The sequence below is a fragment of the Diachasma alloeum genome, unplaced genomic scaffold (genome assembly GCF_001412515.2).
Source record: "Diachasma alloeum isolate Michigan unplaced genomic scaffold, Dall2.0 Dall_scaffold_00827, whole genome shotgun sequence".
NCBI classification, from domain to species: Eukaryota; Metazoa; Arthropoda; class Insecta; order Hymenoptera; family Braconidae; genus Diachasma; species Diachasma alloeum.
Genome location: NW_021680954.1, coordinates 17,954 through 34,271, shown reverse-complemented (window position 1 = coordinate 34,271; position 16,318 = coordinate 17,954).

Below are 16,318 nucleotides of genomic sequence, written 5' to 3'. Positions count from 1 at the left end.
AAATTACACCGCTTTGTTTATGAAATTCTTATTTTCTTCTAACAGTCCATTTAAAATACGACGTCAACCTCGTCAGCGTCGCATGTTTACCCCAAAAATAATCCTCATACAAAACACTCTTTTTCACCCATTCCACACATTTCAATAATATACTCAACTCCTTCTCGTTCATCCCGCCACAGCTCTCCCAAACTCCCTTCCATCTCCCAATTTCTTCCGCCAAGAGAAACATCTCCCTTCCTCGGATTAGCTTGTACCGATGACAATTAGAATCTCGTAGACACGAGTAGTACTAGGATACCATGTGTTCCCAGCCACTTTGTATCATAAACACAACAGACCCGATAGCTTCCTGGTCTCCTGAAGGCAGAGATAGTGCGTCACCACGATACCGATTCAACCCAGCGTATCTGTACATACCACAATGATACCCCGCTGTCTGACCCAAAAGCCCGACAAACATCTGTTTACGTGATGTATAACAAGCCAGCTTTTTTTTCAACTGTACAACCGCACGCACAATCAGGAAATCATGTCAAGTACGAAACAGTTCGTTGTGCACGTCGACGACGGTTCTTGCGGTTGTGTTGGCAGGTACTTCGCTCAAAGACGTACAGAGATAGGTAGATCGTACTCCACAAGGGAACAAGTAAGCAACCAAAGCTGGCGAGTCTCGGTCGTCCTTCAGTTGTGTGTGCCCACAAATTCAATTTGTCGAGTCTGGAGGAAGATAAATCGCGTAGATGTCAACGGTACTAGGGTAGCATGATGACGAAGGAGGATCCCAAATGGAAAGTCGAATTCTCCAGTTGGAAATCCAAGCGTTCCCCATCAGCCTGACAGTTGAGAGGACACAACACCCTGCGACAATGTCATCTGCATGTGACCCCGAGTCCTCGTCACCTCGAGCCCCAGAAACCGTTGAAGCACAAACCCAAAAGCCGTGAAACCGCTCAACTTTCACTCACTTCATAAACAAGGTCAAGTGGTTTAGAAAACCAAGCCAGCCTGATTTACTAGCTTTGGCCCGGGGTTATCAGGGCTTTATGAGCGCGAAACAATTTGTAGAAACCGGGTGCAAGGAGTGGATGATCGAGGTGGAGTTAGCATCGGAAAGAAGTGATGAAAAAAAGTTGGCAATAGCGAAAAGCCCTCCATTCATTCTGCCGTATTGATTTTTTAGCCGCAGCTAGTCGCCTCCAGAAACCCCTGATGGAGGATTCTTGAAGTCCAAAGAACTTCGACCAGACGAGGTGTATCCGTGTGTTGGTGATACACTCATGATCTTGAGGGGTATCGCGCCGTCTTGGAGTGTCCCCAAGAAAGCTGAGGACAATGGACTAACTCCTCCGCGGCACAGGGAAATATGAGGCCCGAGGAATGATTGCCAGGTGGGGGCGTAACTGAAAGCCCCCGCACTCGAGTGCCTTTCACTTTTTTTCCATCCTCTCCCTCTATTTTTATTCGGTATCTTGCTTCAACCAGCGGGGATACACTGACTCACCAAAATATGATATTAGTGAATGTGAGAAAGCCCCTCGAGAGATGTTGATTTGTGGAGAACAAAAGAATCCTGGGGTGTTGTAACAGGGTAACAGAGTTGGATCGCTAGTGGTGCGATTGTAGTGTGAGACAGGGGGTGGAAACTATTGATTTCAACCCCTTGGCCAGGACTGCGGCCCAACCCTTTGGCATTTGTCATCAGCCGTCAGTTGAGTGTGTTGAAGAAGGAATTTCTTGCGGTTACGCTGAACTGACTCGGCATAAAAGGAACGCGGTGACAACAACCAGGAAGCTATAACTCTCGAGGAAATGTATCTCTGCCCTCGGAGAACCTTTACCACTGTTGAGGCAACCTCGGCGGGTTCGTGAACAGAGAGCATGCGATAGAATGCAGAAGTCTCTAGCTTTCACCGAAATGACTGAAGATTGCTGGGGGGAAGCGGAAGACTCATAGAAACAATCGTGTCATTCTGGATGTGTCTGAATGGCGAGTTGGAGAAATGAAAGGGTTGTAGAGTGACGAAGGAACATTCATAGAAACTCTATCCGGTTGCCAGAGAGATGAGGAGGTCAATCGGCATTTTGTACCTCCCCAACCCCTCCTGGGTACAAATGCCTGGGGGCTTCGGTGGCCCATTCATGGGGGAGGAGACGAGACGAAATGGAATCCGAGGGACCCGGGTAATTGCCTCGGTTCGTGAGTGCTGATGGAAGTCGTTCAAGTGTCTAGACTACGGTTCTATTGTTATTATTGTTATGGTGAAGGATGCCTCGAGAATAACTGTAGGTCTGGAATGGCTGGAACGGATGTGAACAAGGGTGACAACTTTTCATGAATGATCAATTTGGTTTTTCAGGATTATTCTAGTTGTACTCTCATTGCAGTAATTGATTCTTGATGATATTTTGATGCTTACTTTAATTCTTTATGATATTTTTGAACAGAGAAACGATTCTTTTTGTAGTTATGTTGTCTCTTCGTTTCGTTTTCAACTCGAATTATTCAATCTTGATAGATGTAATGAAGATGTATGATTTTTCCAGTTAACTTTTTAACACAAAACAAATTCAACACAGAAAATTCAATACATCATGAATTCAATAATACATCCACTCGTAATACAAGAAGTGATTTCACACGTACATTTTTCCAAAATTCTGATAATCAAAAAAGAAAAATTTCGAAAACAAACTCGAATGGCATTTCCCAAATCAATTGCAGTTTAATATTTTGAGCAACGTCCCTCAAATAATGCAGATGCCAACGATACAACTCACCATTTCTATACGGAAAGACATTCTCTAGAAAAATTCTAGGGCTAATACGAGAAAAAGGCCGCAAAGGGGCGGCTAGGGAACGTGAATTTTTCCCGTTCTTACATGAAATTTTTACAGAAATCCCTAGAAATTTTAGCTTAACAGCACTGGAATTTATGATAGCCGGTGGATTAGGTTTTTTTTCCATTAGTATCGGCCCTAGAATTTTTCTAAAGAATTTCTCTCCGTGCACATGTCGTCGAAAATAGAAATCAATAAATCATTTCCGCAGGCCTTTGAATTTGTTTTGATACTCATTCCGATTCAAATACAGGCAAGTCAGTGACTCATGTATTTTCAAATTTACGCAGAATCCGAAATACGTGTCACTGCCCGATATGTATGTGTTGAATAAACCATGAGTTCAATAAATTATGTATTGAGTCGTTATGCTGAATTTACATAGTGGCAAATAGTCCTGTCACATTGGTCATATCTGACCCTCGTGAAGCCTACATTCGACTCTTGCGATTCTCACATTTGACTTCTTCGCCAAATCTGTATTTGTAAAAATATCATATCAACGAGTGTTTCATGAAGAGAATGACTGGAGAAAAATGTAACCGACGGTCATGGCTGTGCAGCCAGAGTGTGTGCAGCGTGGGGCTAGCACGGGGGGGGACGCGGGTTCGCTTCCCGGCTCAGGCGTCACGTTTGTGACACTCTCATTCTCGCAGTTTCATTGTCGAGCAGGAGTCTCAAGAGACGACTGACCTGGACATATTCTTTCCTCAAGTGAAGTTTTCCCTTGTCCTTCGGCGAATGAAGTGCAGTGGATTGGGCGTGGGAAGAGAACAAATCGTAAAAATCCGAAAGGGTTTATACGACGAGAAAAAAAATTAGACATAAACGTAATTTAATAGTGCACTTTTCGACAGACGACATATTATGATTCTTTTGCGATTTGCCCACAGCTGTTGCAATCTGTGATGCGCTCTGGTTTTGATCAGCTGTTTGAATTATTGTTATTGGATATGGATTGGATTGATTAGCATTTAGTGTATTAGGGAATTTTGACTCTGTAAGACAAAAATAATTTATTATGATAATTGATTGTTTATTGGGACAAGAGATTAATTCGAACCTTTTTGGGGATTTATTTTGATAATGTTGATTGATAAATGATAGTAATTAAGTGATTTATGATGGATTGTGAATGTTTATTGTATTGTACTGATTATCTAGGCATGAGAGTTTGTTTTGAAATTTGGAAAAAAATTGTTTTGAAAATGTTGAATTCTGATTTGGGTTTGAAAGATTGAGAGACGTAATAAATTGAATTGATATTGGTAATACGTGTATGTGTAACCTTCATGTTCAGTGGTAAGGAGAAAACATTCCGGGGGAAATGATTCCGGGGAAATTTTTTCTCCGGTGAATTTTTTCCGAGGGAAAACAATCCGGGAACCCGTTGAACGTAAACTAAAAGATTGCAGGTTGTCTCATGCCAACTCAGACTCGTCGAGACTCTGGTGCTCTGCCTCCACACACCGGGTCGATACTCACCCGCAGAGGGTGTTAGTTATAGGGATGTAAAAGACGCCGCCCACTCTCTCTCCCTCCCTCTCTTCTTTTGACCTGACGTGTTGAACAAACCGAGCCACCCCTACAGCCTACATGCTAGCCTAACCATTTTCATGCATTTCCTTTGTTCGTAGGATTATCATTATCACCCATTAGTCTTGTTTATTGGCCCCCTCACCGTGTCTAGCCACCCCAATCGACCGTCTGCCCCAACTGCCTATAAATTACCCCGGCAGTTATATACATCCAGACAATTCAATACCCCAGACACTTCCACTCATCCTCTATTAAGGCACAATACGACTCGCCGAATGGTCTTCGTTCACCGAAATCTACTTGCCCGCGGCCTTAAAAACTTTCTTCGAGAAAGAGGAAAAAAAAAAAGACTTTCCCCAGACGTATTTCGTTACCAGGAATTCATAGGGTAGAAATGCTCATCAAATATCGAACGGAAGTTTCACCTTCTCACCAGCGACAGAGGAGTCACCACAGCATTTTGATCAGGTGGGAATCCTTCCGGCCGTTTCCAATCAATCGGCTCCTTCCGGGACTACCAGAGTAGCATGAAACGCATGGGAAAACCGAACTTTCCTATCGCTTTCACCGTCAACCGTTGAGGGAAAAATGCGGGAGAAAGCCCTTCCCCGGAGGTTCGATTGATCCCCACTGGCTCAGCTATACGTAGTTCGTATTAAATCCAATGGAGATGTTGGGTTTTGTCTGTTGAAGGGGCACATACTCGTTGCAATAACGAGGGGAAACGTCACTTGTAGTTCACATATGAGACCATTAGCGCACGAACAAGGATGCGGAGGAAAAGAGTTACTTGCTCAAGTGCTTCGAGCCACACATCGCTACCAAGCCATCATAAATGTGAAGAAGGTGTTCTAATATTCGTAGGGTCGAACGTCCAAAAAATTCAGAGGTCTTTCGCCTCCCTGCGCCGTCTAATACCGCGGCGAATCGCCGGAGCTGTAGAAAGTTTGAATTTCAAAATTATCTCCGTCGAATTGTTGAATTCTTGAGTGAATAGAAGCATCGAACAGACCAGTGATTATTCAAGCAATACCAGGGAGCATGTTCCCTCTCGCTCGCTGTCAGAATTGTCTGAGAAACGTGTCAGATCGATGGCGTCATAACACGACTTGGAAACAGGGGATAATAATTACGAGGAGGTCAAAGTGCTGGACTAGGGCGCCTTCATCGCCGTCGAAAACACAACAGAATTGAAAATACGAAACTAGGAATGAATGAGAATGGAAGAAAAGTAACGAATGAAATGGAATAGAATTTTCGTGAGAGGAAGTCTCGGGGTGCTGGGTGGATTCCAATCGAGTCGATAATTGAAAGGGCTATCGGCAGTCTATTGGTTTGATCCCCCACTGCCAGGCTAGCAGGAGGGACAGGCAGGTAGTAACGAAAATTTGTACTGGTGTTGGTGACGATGTCCAAACTCCTGTATCCCTCCTCTCCCGTCTGCCATCACCCAGTCATCCTGATAATTTCGAAAAAAATATTATTGATATAAAAATTAGAAAAAACAACATCGCGAAATCGCGGGGAAAAAATTCTAGAGACCCCTGTGTGGTGATACGAGCGCAATGCTCTGGCAGTCAGCAACAATGAGAATGGAAATATGAGATCAGTAGAAAGAGGGGAACATTAGGAGGTCAGTCTCACCCTGAGACCCAGGAATAATTTAATCCAGTGCGATGGATGAAGGGTTGAATAAAATATATTCACATATTCGAAACAGGAGGACATCCCATAGGAGAAGGTCGGCGAACGGTCCCGGTGAAACCCGTAGGCGTTTCTCACTCGGTAGGAGTCTCTTCCCGCGTTGCGCAGCAGCTGCGCGGGATCAGGAGCAAAAATTGTGTCCCCCCCTTTCCGTGAATTTTCGTCGGTATTGTGACCCAACGGGGACCTTATACTCCTCTGATTATTCGTTTCGCTCTTCGGAAACTGTCGTTACCAAGCCCGAAAGCCCAATCGGCCTGCACGGAGGAGGACAAAGAGGAGTTGAAGAGAGCAGATGATAGGGCAAATACTCCCCCTCCCTGTAATTACGTTAATTGATTCGTGAATTGGAGAAATCGGGCGGAATGACACTGGTATCATTCGTGCGTTGTGCATTGACAGGGTTGGGAAGCAAAGGGTTTTCTCGTCGAGATTCCACCCACGCTTTTTTACCAGGGCAACATCCACGAGCAGGAACCAAGGAGATTTTCGGGGGAGACCCTAGGCTGTCTCTAATGCTCGCTCCGTCTCCTTTTAGACGAGTCTGTCCTTACGGCTGGGATGCGAAGAAGAGTGCAGCCGAGTGGGACCCGCGATGAAGTACTTTCTTGTACTAGGGCAGCATATGTCCTGGGGGTCTCTCCAGTGAACCGTCAAATAATTAATGATTAAACGTGGAAAAAATATCGACAGAGTGAATTCAACTAATCGGCGGATTAATGTGGAGCAAAAATAGGAGGGAAAAAATAACGGCAAAAATCAGGAATGACTCGTTGAGCTTGCAGAGTGAAATGGTTTCTGTGAAGACTATTATTCCCAGAAATAATCTCGAATCGTCCGGGGACAAAGGACAAGGGCCACGCCGCTTTCCCCAAGGCCCGTCGACCTCCTGCATCCTGCTGTGTGCCTGAGTATTGTCACCCGTGCTGTAATTAATATTCATACGTACATGAAAAGTTTTACCCACAATATATCCACTATTAAAACCCCAGCATATCGTCTAGCAATGAGCATACCCCCAGCATGAATAGAACAGTGCAATGCTAGTTTTTTTTTCATCACGGGAGAGTGACTCCAACCGTTTCAGGGCACTGTATTACCAGGAGTACAGGAGCAACGAGGACCACGATTATTGGATGACATACAAAAGTGGTAGGAAAGCATAAATTTGGTATTGGCAAAATATTATAGTTGATTCCAATACACCATTCCAGCGATACTGCATGCGCCAAGACAAACGGAACAGGAGTGGAGGTTTGAAAATCGGTAGTCGATGCCCCTTAGACCCAATCGATCGAAGGAAAAGAAAATGTTTTTACATGTTTTATTAATCTCCTGTACTTCTTTTCAATGTGAAATATCATGACTCGGAATTATTTTTCTTTTCGCCGACACAAACGATATTTGGAGAGATTCTAGACAATACAAGAGTAAACAACTGGACCAGGGGGCCATGGGAAGAGGAGAGGTTGATGGCCCAGTGTGCCCGTTGCTCCTGGGGATTCAATTGGGGCGCGAAAATGGGGGTGGCAGAGGTCCACCCTCTGCACCCGGGGGCGGAACACTGATGAAATTTAATGGCCTCGAGACCTACCCCAGTGTCATTGTCGAGATAACAATGACTTTTTTGTTTTCTTCCGAGAAAACGGAGGATAAAAATAATTGTAGAGGGACTGCGCGAGGTGCCCTGCGGCCGGATTTACATCGTCCATTCAGGACTTCCGAGGCCGATGGAAAAGTACAACGGCTCTGGAGCGCCTTGGACTCCTGCAACGACGGGAGTCTTCAAAGTCACTTCCCGAGACTCAACCTTGGAGGCACTCCTCAATCTTTGGGCGTGTATCCCTAACGTACACCTATAATCTCGGGGCGTTTCCGTTCGGGTTATCATCCAAGACTCCTCCACGGGACGCCTTCGCGGATTTCGCTGGCCAAATCTGTTCGAATAATTTTAAAAATCGTTTTGTTTAATGCGGAGGGCTGACGAGTCCTTCGGAAAATTCCTGTCCCGGTCACCCGCGATTGTCCGAAAACCGCGATTTAACGTTCCGCACCGCCTCCTCGTCGTGAGGGTTCCGCCCCGCGAGTTTGACGGCCTGCCTCCCGCGGGTGCCGCCCCCGCTCTTCGAACAGGATCACAGGAACTTGAAGAAAGCACTTGGGCTGGCGGATAGTCTGATTGCCACATCGCTCACGGATGAGCTGATACAGTTGAATTTGCGAGTGATCGAAGGAGGTTCTATCCATTCTCGATTCTTCTGCAGGTTCTCGTCATCTTCGACATTCCCGGGGTTTTTCTATTTCGAGTTGTCCTGTCAAGTGACATTATAATCCTCGGACCCGTCTGAGCAGCTCAATCCCCTAAAAAATTCGAATGGATTGCGAGTGGTTGATGTGGGTGTGACCCATTTCGGGTCGAACCAATAACTTCCCGACTAATTGTTCTTGGAAAACACGGAATTTCCAAGAAATTGTGACTTTTGCTTCCAAATGGAAATTTTATATTCGTTCAAATTTAACACTAAAATTATTCCAACTGGTTACATTCATCTTTAAAAAATATCTACTTCCTCAGCCATTAACGGTCATAGCAGCAATTTTAATTAGAATTGAAAGGAGGAAAGAATTGAGAGGAAAAATAATTCTTCCACTATTTGCCACAGTTTCGGACACACAAAGTGTCCTTCAGGGCATTCATTTATTCTATTTATCAATCTAGTAGTTATTTGAAAGTTCTGACAACAACATCTTAAACCAAAAAAATCTCGACATATAATAGTATGATCCAAAAACGTACGTGTGTGTATGTGTGTACGTATGTAACAAAGTTTTTGTTCAATTGTTCGCTAATGAATGAACGGAATTGAATTTTTCTGTCAAATGTAGGTATTGTTGAGCCCTATCAATTCCCATGAATTAAAATTCAATTCATCGATTAGTTTTTTAAATTTTCGAATTCTTTCGAAAATCGGTTGTCCTACGATAACTTGAACAACATGTTCTGAATTGATTGAATGACGGCTTAATAAATTTGTTTGGGTGTCATTTTGACCGAATTCGAAGATTTGATGATGATTATTGTATGGCAATAATCGTTATTTTGATTTATTTGGAAATTTGCAAAATTTTTGTATTTTTTGAAAATCCGAATTCCAGGGATATCTTTGAATATCATGCTTCAAATAAATTCAATCATAGCTCAAAATGTTTGCTTTAAGCTATTGAGTCGAAGTTAGAAAATGATCACGATAGCTATATTGATTGATTTTTATGACAATAATGAAAATTGAAAAAGAAATTGAATGAAATTGTTGAAAATTTCGATTTTTTCAGGAATTTCCCTGAAAGTGAACTTTCTGATGGTTTCTTCAAATGTGATGTTTCATATTCCCAATTAGTGTATATAAATACAAATTTTTTTATTAACATTTTATCGACGGACTGAGGGGAGAGATAGAACTGTTAAAAAGCCAATCGGTTGTATAGAATAAAGGGATGATAACATTCAACTAATTTGAAAATCTGACAAAATTAGTTGAAAAGAAATCTTATTCAATTTAACAAAATAAAATGAACAATGAATTATACATAACAGAAGGAAATGATGTGGAAATAACCATTCGGAAGCATATTGCTAATTTACTAGCAAAAATGACTATACTGTATGCAATACAAGAGCAATTTCCTAATTGTTTCACATATTTGTTTAGGATAATTAAAGAACTGCTGAGGCTATCGTCTTCACAAACTAATCAATTCTAAGCTATACAAAATTGCGTCAATTTCAAACAAAATTTTTTCGAATGGTTCCATTAGTTCGGGAACAATAAGACAAAATTTCATGTACATACACACACGCACATAGGGGAGGGTAGGGCAAAACGGGCCACTGACAGAAAATTGATAATTTTTTTTTTCTTTCCTTCAAAACAGAAACGTGTTGAATGTGCTGAATGTGCTGATCATAACCGTCACAGGAGTTTTATAAATAACAAGTGTCGTTGAACCGCAATTTGCTGAGATTTGCTAATCACCTCAAACCACAAATGACTTTGAATTTTTGTTTTTGCTTCCACTCGAAAAAAAAACTATAAAAAAATTCAAAAAATTATCAGTTTTCTGTCAGTGGTCCGTTTAGCCCTGCGGTCCGGTTTCCCCTACCCTCCCCTACCAACATGTCTCCAAAAATGATAAAAAAATTATGCTAAACATCATGAAAAGTCGACAAATCATGGAAATTCCAAAATTGATCTTCGGAGTCATCAAAATAACTTCCTCCCTTTGGCTCCAAAACTTATTGAATCGCGAATTTGGCTGACGAAAGTGTCACGCTGTCCCCTTTAATTTAAAAAAATCCACCAACCCCGCTTTAAGAGCGGATCAATAGAAGCAAGAAACTCGGATGTTATGCTCCCCTAGTTATTCGGGCAGGTGTTCTAACGTGAACCCCAAGAGACGGGAAGAAAGCCAGCTCTCCGCGACCACTAAACCCAGCATATACCTACCACCCACCTGTTTCAACTGAACTTCAAATGCCCCAGAAACTTAGTCGACGCCCAGTCACGTATTCCCCTCACCCAGGAGGTGTCCACAGCCAACCACCCCTCAAGGAGACCTCGACTTCAGCATTTGTTTTCATTAAATCGATAGTGACGCGGGGCATGCGTAATGCCCGAGGAACTTAATGAACGAAATGGTTACGATTTGAGGAGGGGTGCGACTTCACTTGTCTCAACACACTCTTTAATTGAAAAACAGATGTGAATCGGTGTAAGGGGGTGGAGCACTCGAAATCACCCCTCGATGGAGGCTGGTGGCTCTGGCCTATGCCCATGCGCATGAAATTCCAAGCAATCTGAATATTTAAGGATTATTGATGCGGGGAAAGGCTTTAATACCCGCAAGAATAACACGGCACGAGCCGAGTGAGGAAGCCCTTTCGAGCATGCGTAATGGATTTTAGAAGAGCCGTAGGCATTTGATGGGGTTCTGATGGGTCATGGTGGGCATGGGGGATAGGACTCTCGCTGATGTTGAATCTTTAGAATAATCCTCGCTAAATTGTCGAGGGGCTGGACAGTGAAGAGGGCCGTGTCAGTTCTATGGGTTATTCCACGTGTGGCCAAAAAGGGTGCGACCTCAGCACAGCCTCGGACGGCCCTCGCGGAGACCGCGCCCACGCATTTCCAACAGGATTGCAGAAGATGGGAAGAGTTCGGTGGCCTTGGTCCTTCGAAACTGCCGAGGCTCTTCGTCGGTATTATTCTGGGGAAGGGTCGGGTATACTCTCGCTTTCAGTGTGCCGCGTGGTGGTGGGTGGGTGGTGGTGACGGCTCGGGGGAATGCCGTGTTGGTCGAAGGGTCGAGCGAGGGGTGGCAGCCCTCGGCGAATGCCACGATGGACAATGCGGGGGTGTCGAGGTTATAGGGGCGCATTCCTCCCCATAAAATCTCGCGTGAAGTAGCGAAATGCTGGGAGCTGCGAGGGCGAAGGCATCTCGGTGCGGATGGAGCGACCATTTTATGGATTGTAAAATTGCGGATGAGGGGCTACGGAGGAATTGTTATGGCGGTGCGTTGGAGCAAGATGTCGAAGGGAATCCGCCCACGCATTGAGAACAGGACCACAGCATTCGTCAAAAGGTGGCCATGGGGTTCCACTGAAGGGCCGGTCCTTTGTGGGTTTTAAGGACTTTTTGAGATGGTCGTTGCACGTTTCTAAAGAGGGAATGTAACGGTTTTTGGGGGTTATCTGTTCTGCGATGCTTGGTTTACGGGGAGAAACGAAGATTTATTTTCAGGGATAAGTCACTGTTTTTCAGGGACATGTCAATGATTTTCAGGAATTTATCATCAATTATTGTGGATACTGGATGCTGACTGGAATGGGCCTGATTATCCGTGATTTTTATCACTGAAATTTAGTGATAGACTCCCAAAAACTAGAGATGGGTCTCTGAAAAATAGTTCATTACTCTGAAAATTGGTGATGATGTCCTTGAAAATTGATGACAAAATGACGTAATTTCAGAATTTTTATGGCAATAAAGTTAACAATTGAAAATTCTTAATAATTGGGGATAAATTCTTGGAAATCGAAATTTTGTTTGTCCGTGGAGGAATCTTCACTCTAATATGGCCTGCGGTTGCACCAAGCCCATTACACAGCAAGAACGACATTTTAATGCAAAACCACAATGTTTGCATTAAAGAAGGGAATTTATATATAGCATTCCACTTCTTTGTGGCGTCATTGAAAATGATTGGAAGGGATTTGGATGAGCCAGAAGGGGAACCGGGAGTATTTTCAATATGAATAACTAGAAAATTTTCCCTGGAAAAAATGGATAGTCCCGATAATAAAAAAAGGGCTATCTGCATTTGATACCCCTTTTGTACACTGATAGAAAGAGTGAGTTATTGTTAACGAATGGATTTTTTTGGAGACGAAGGTCTATTCGGTCACACCAAATGTTCATTCGTTAATAGTTAACAAATGCATATTTGAGCTTTGTTCGACTCGATTTTCACTTTTCAAGTGAACCATTCGTTAACTATTAACGAATATTCGTTTGGTCATATTCAACTCTACTATTCGTTAATAGTTAACCTATCTCGTTTGGAATAACTGAATCAGTCTATCAGTGTAGATATTTTTCAGGCGCTAAAAGTCGGCTGAATGAAATGCAAATTTGTCTTTATTTCAAACGCAAAGGCGCCTAAACATCTTAATTTATGTTTGAAATTCAGCAACTATTACGTTTCATGATTTTTCCTGTCCTTGGCAATCCTCTTAACCTGGCAGTGACGATTTATTGATAATCGATCTGCTCACCTCGATCAGTAATTGCTGCGATTAAGTATGCAGCATCGCATGGTTATTCATTGCAATTCTAGATACATATCACGTGCGCCCGTTCGATTTGATATAAAGTTTCCTGCAAAATACACGTCTTCCATCCACCCATTTTGAGGCACACCGAGCCGTCGTTGAACGACTCTTTTGCATCAAATCGTTCTAGATAAGGAATCTTTTGTTTATTGGAGAAACAAAGTATTATTTTCAAATTATTAAGCTATTATGACAATAAATATCTTCTAAAAAACACACCGAGGAGAAAAAATAAAACAATAGTCGTACACTGTTAGATTTTTTTATAATTCGAGTAATAGCTGCGTCTGAATTTTTAATATTTTAATTTAATTCGATTTAAGATCATACCGTTCACGGAATTCCTTATATTCATCTTGAAAATGCAACAAAATTGAGTTTTCCCATTTAACTGATTCTATTTTCAATAGATTGAAAGTTCAGAACAACAGGTGGCTGCCATTGCCGGAATTTCCACAATGTTCAATAATTTCCATTGTTATAAGGAGCTGAAAATTGCAATTTTGTTGAATACTTCAGAAAGTAACTGATTTGTCAGTAGCAACGAACTCCCTTAGAAAATAATTGAAATTGCATCAACCATTTAGTAGTAATTTTCAAGAGAATGGCATTCAATTCAATTTAAACATGAAAAAAAAAAAATTTTAATTTCAAAATTCACTGAAAATTCAGTGAATTTCTAAAGTTTTAAATACCAGGAAGACAAGAATTTTCCAACTTACCTGAATTTCCAAGCGAAATATGAATATTTAGTATCAACTACGCCGGAATTTCAATTTATTACAAAAAAAAATTTTTTTTAAATTCCATTCTATTTATTTACTTTTTCACGAATACATTTCTTTAATTGTCCTGATTTCCATTTGTTTTATGAAATAATTGAAATCAAATTTCCATCAGTAATTTTTCCATCAAATTATGAATTCTTAATGACGAAGCTTCAGTCTTTACTTATATTTATTAAAATACTGATGAGAGAAAAAATTAGTGCTGCCGACCAATTATATATTCCACTGAAGAGAGCTCTTGTCATGTTGAATTTATTTAGTTGTAGACGATAAAGAAAATTCCCATCAAAACATGATAATTTCAAGAGAAGACTTGTGTTCATCCCGAAAACAATATTCTGTCCTCATCAATGTATTCTTCCTATGCCATAATCTTATGGGGTTCTCTCAGATCTAATGATTGTGGTATACAAAACTATATTACAATATAAATAATTACATAATAGTCATAACACAAGTTTAACTTTCGTGAAAGCCCTCAATTTTTTTTATTGTAAAAAGCCCTCAATTTCCCTCACGTAAATTACTGCAGCAAATATTCTCACCTCAAACTGATAATTTTTCCTTCTTTTCCCAAAAATTTACGTACTAATTTCTCGTAATTTTTTATTCCCGTGAATCACCGTCCGCACGTCCATAAACTCATCAGAAAATTTCAAACACGTGCGCTGCCGCTCATGCACGCGAAATGATTTATAAAAAACCGGAAAGACGAGGGTCAGACAACGACAACCAAGTGGGCGGTGTTGCCAGGGGGGTTGCCAAGGCCGCGGATCCATACTCGCATGAAATATGAAGACCCGTTGAGGCATAACGCAACACTCCTACCACTCATGCTTTCCTATTTTCCGGCGTGCAAGAGATATGAATCGTCATATCTTTCATCCCCTATTTCCAGTGTGCCCAGCGGTATCAGTAATGCAAAGCGTTGGTCAAAGGAACACGTTATCTCGCAGCTGCTACCGATAATTATTCCGCCACCAGGTGCAGTTGAATAATGCATCGATCGCTTTTCAATAAACGTTGAGCGTGGAAATCTCACGAGGATAATTTTTCCCTCTTCATCTAGTCAAGTAGATTAACGACCTAACGGATAACACTTCACCAAAGACGTTTCTACCTCCTCCATCCGTAATATGCGACTCTGGTTAGCAAAGTTTCCCGCGCTGTCACCTCTTCCAACCGCTTATTCTCCTGCTACGTCGATGTAACGGAGTTGTTTACACTGCGCATGTAATATTCCATCATTGTCGATACATGGACACATTTCCCATTATGTTTACATTGTCATCATTTATGAAATATTTCAACATGTCTTTAAACGAAAATAGCGTGTGGTTGTATGCTTATCAGCAGCAACGTGCGTAAGTTCAGCTGCATAACCCGCGAATACTATAAATATTTACGTCCACTTGACCTCAAAAATCGAGTCCAGAGGGCTCATTGAGTACGACTTATAGCAAACTAATTGATGTAAAGTGCCACTTGATGCGAAAATTCAAAGAAATGAATGAATGTACCAGCGACAGTTCATCGATTTAATCGGCAACAACCAGGATTCCATAGGGCTGAAGGGTGTGCCCACGTCAACATAAATTACAGTAATTATATAGAAATAGCAGGGAGTTATGAAGGTACCGGAGGACTTCAAAGGGTACTTTCATTTTGTCCCAAGAGCCGCCATATTTTAATGAAAAGGGACGACTCTATTCTCCCATTCCATCTCTTGCCATCTTCCCCCCGGTTAGCCGAGCGCTAAAAAAATATGTTTTCATACATAAGGATGTTTATTCTACCCGACAGTGAGACGCGTGGGTGTGAGAAAAGGGCGTGGAAGGGATTCCAAAGTGAAGACAGAGGTAAACAAGTATATTAAGGAAGCAGAGGGCGACAGGAAGTGGCACAGGCGCTCTAGGTACCACTTATTCCCCAGGAAATAGCTTTGAAAAACAGGAGTTTGGTGTTAGTACTGATGCACTCGAGTGGCTCCAGCTTTCTGCGATACACCAGACATCAGGATACCATTCCAGTGCCAAAACTTTCCGTTCACGAAATATGTCACACGACGCCCCACAGAATCCAACGATACAAGTGCTATCAGGAGTCCATAGTGGGGGGCCTAGGAAGGACCAAAAGGGCAGTTGGAAAGCTCGGCGATTTGCTGGGGGTTGGGTGGTGGCTCGATTGCTGTTGGTGGAAATTGCACCCGAGGGATCACGAGACCCGTTTAGATTGAGCCACTCGCGATACACCTTGCACCCGGATCCCAGCAGGCGTGAATAGGTCGTCAGTGTTGGGTATTTTTTTTATACGAGCGGTGGGGACTCGAGACGGGTCCCGTGGGAGACTGTGGGTGGCTCTGGTGACGTACGATACAACTTGGAATAGGGTATCAGGCGGGAGTGGAATTCGCGGATGAAACGAGAGATTAATCCTATCGAAGGGGGTCATGAAATGTATATTTTCATCGAATAATTTTTCCGTAATTTCTGGAAAATATTTTGAACACGATTGACGTGGGAAATGTTGTAGGATTACACATGTAAAGTCGTCG